Source organism: Rhinoderma darwinii, unplaced genomic scaffold (assembly GCF_050947455.1).
Source record: "Rhinoderma darwinii isolate aRhiDar2 unplaced genomic scaffold, aRhiDar2.hap1 Scaffold_731, whole genome shotgun sequence".
NCBI lineage: Eukaryota > Metazoa > Chordata > Amphibia > Anura > Rhinodermatidae > Rhinoderma > Rhinoderma darwinii.
This window is the reverse complement of record NW_027464293.1, coordinates 303,141-305,756: the sequence shown is the minus strand read 5'-3', so window position 1 is coordinate 305,756 and position 2,616 is coordinate 303,141. Positions and strand designations below refer to the sequence as shown.

At 47.7% G+C, this 2,616-nt stretch overlaps 1 non-coding gene across 1 annotated transcript; it reads right to left on the bottom strand.

Moving 5' to 3' along the window:
• Positions 1 to 1,874: 1,874 nt before the first annotated feature.
• On the bottom strand, positions 1,875 to 2,065 carry LOC142729674 (U2 spliceosomal RNA). Its single transcript, XR_012878427.1, has one exon. It is a non-coding gene; the product is annotated as a U2 spliceosomal RNA (small nuclear RNA).
• Between the last annotated feature and the right edge of the window lie 551 nt (positions 2,066 to 2,616).

Sequence of the window (2,616 nt, the reverse complement as noted above, 5' to 3'; positions counted from 1 at the left end):
CCGGTCGGGCAGGCGTCTTGGGTGTGGCCGAACTTGAAGCACTGTCGGCAATATCTTGGCTGTCCTGGGTATACTAGGTATCCTCGGTTACCACCCAGAGAGAAGGAAGAAGGCGGGTGGCTCACTCCTCCGATGCCATCCGAGTCTGGACGGAAACGCACCCAGAAGCGTAGTTTTCCGTTTGGGATCCCAAAGCAGTTCTTCAGCTTGATTCCTCCTCTTACGCTGGTGCAGTATCTCTGGAGGAAAGCCACCACATGAGACAGCTCCGTGAACGGGTTGAAGAGGTGCAGGGTCACCGGCTTTTCATCCATCAGGAACAGCGGCAGAAGGGTGAAGTCTCTCATCTCTGGCTGCGTGTTCAGCTCTTTGCAGCGTTCAAAAACGCTGAGGCATTCATTTTGTGTCTCAAAAGAGACATCAAAAAGCCCTTGAGAAGTGTTATCCTGCAAGCAGTAGATCTCCTGTGCTCTCAAGTTCAGCATCCTGAAAAGGACGTTCTGAACAAATGTGCCAAGCTCATATCTTCTATTGCTCTCTGGCTTCACCAGGAAACGAATGGTGTTCCTCACTCCTTGAGGCTCCATCCCTTCAGCAAGTTGATCCACTTCTGATCTTAGCCAAAAGGCCGAGAAGCGATAACCCGAACGGGCCGCGCGTTGCCCGAGCCTGCCCGATACTGCTGTTCAGCCCTTGCAGCGATTCAGCCTACTTCTAGGCAATTCCATGGGGCCCTGCAGGCTCACACACTCACAGCTACACGGGAGGTGAATAAAGGCCGGAGAGGAAGCCAGACAGGATTTGCTTCTTTTGCTTGCACCACAATGCAGTGCTGAAAGAGGAGGAATCTACATAAAAACGCCTTCCTGGCAACGCCCAAATGCCCTGCTGCCATGCAGATAAACACTGGCAGCGGCAGCAAGTGCATGCCCACAGCCACCCCTTGTTCCTTCACACCTTGTATCAGCTGTAATCCAGTCCAGTCCAGTGCTGCCTGCTGAGCAGCACTGACCAACACTGCCTGGGCCCAGGCTTTTATCTCTGAGGCCCCATTATGATGTCAGAAAGCTGGCTCTGGCTCCTCAGGGCTCCACTATGACACGTGCAAAGTTCCGTCTGAACTTTATATAAGACGGTGCGGCTCAGTCAGTCACTCAGTGTTGCCTGAGAGGGCAACACTGCAACAGCCGGCCGCCAGGCTGTCTTTTTTTGCACAGCTAGTTGCCTCCAGGAGGCCACAAGAGGGAGACAAGGGACTGCAAAATGGAAAATAAGCATCCACCAACTTTACAGACAACTTCTCCTTGCTCCTACAACCTCCATCCTTGCACAGTTTGTTATTCTTCTAGGTAACATAGTAACAAATCCAAATTGCTGCTCTCTTTGTAGGCAAGCAAGGCTTTGTTGCAACTGCAATTCTTACTCCTTCTTGAAATGTAGGGATGACAGTACATTCCATCACATCCATCTAGTGTACACAGGTAGGTCCATTGTGGCGGGCGGGCGGGCGGCTTTAATGGCTGTTTGCTGTTCCCCTACTCCACTCCACTATTTGACTGTGGTGCTGCATCAATCAGTGGCTGGCTCAGGTGCAGCTCTTTAACTTACCTAAAAGGGAGGGCGGAGATAAGACAAGGAAGGTGAATGAGCTCATCCAATGTGAAATGCCGGAAACACAGACACACAGACGACACAAAACAAGAGGTGGCAATGTATTCATTAATTGCATTTAATCAATTAGCTCATTATCACTCATGCATTGTCCAACAGGTGTTGAAATAATGGGATTAAAAGGGGAGATCCCTTCAGAAAGACAGAAACAATGGCAAACACAAAAAACACTTTTGGAATCTGATTTTAGTCAACACATAAGGAAAGGGTGCACCGGTCCTGGAAATACTGCAATACCAGGTCAATGCGTGGAGTGGACAGAGCAAGCTCTATTTCCATCTCCCTGTTCTAAAAATCCATTTAATATATGGTCCCCAGATAGGGGACGTATCAGATATTAAACTGATAAGAACAGATTTTTACATTTTAATTTTTTTAGTTCTTATTCAGCTATTTCTTATAAAATCTGCGAAACAGAAAAAAGCTTCAGTTCAAACATCTTCCAACAGGACGTTCCAACTTCTTAAATTCCACCAGCTTGAGGCTTTTGGACCCACTCTCTTCCTGTCCAACAAATAGAAGACATAAATTTCACTTAGGGCCAGCTTTATACAGTCTTTCTCGGAAATGGTGTCTCTTCTGAACAGTAAGATGTTGCGCACCTTCCATAGGGCATTTTTTAAACAGTTCAAGATAATCCACAACACTCTCTTCTTCTCTCCCACAGGATGCTTGAAGTCTCCATACAGCACCACTTCATGGTTCAGGAACCTTAATTCACAGGTAAATTTCAGTAGAATGCCAACAGTTTTCCATACCTTCTGAGCATAGGCACAGTTCCACATTAAGTGCATGACGCTTTCTTCTCCAGGACACCCAGCTCTTGGGCATCTTGGAGTGGAGACGAGCCCTCTTCTATACTGAAATGCCCTGGTAGGGAGACTTTCGTGTAGAATCATCCAAGACAGGTCTTTAAGAACATTGGATAGGTAAGGAGCGTTGGTG